The following is a 205-nucleotide window of genomic DNA, read 5'->3' on the forward strand; positions in this document are numbered from 1 at the left end:
GCAAAGGAAACATTTTAAAGTACATTTCCAAAATCTGTCCATTCTGAAATTTTTTTCCCCCTAAGGAGTGGTATTTTGAGTCAATTTTTCCTTCCTCTTTTCTTTCTCACCTCTTTCTGAGTTGAAAGAGAAAAAAAATAAATTAATGGCATTTCAGAATCATGAATCGCTGCTTATAGCTTTACATAAACATCTCCTCTCAAAT

Source organism: Buceros rhinoceros, unplaced genomic scaffold (genome assembly GCF_000710305.1).
Source record: "Buceros rhinoceros silvestris isolate BGI_N320 unplaced genomic scaffold, ASM71030v1 scaffold22656, whole genome shotgun sequence".
Classification (NCBI taxonomy): Eukaryota; Metazoa; Chordata; class Aves; order Bucerotiformes; family Bucerotidae; genus Buceros; species Buceros rhinoceros.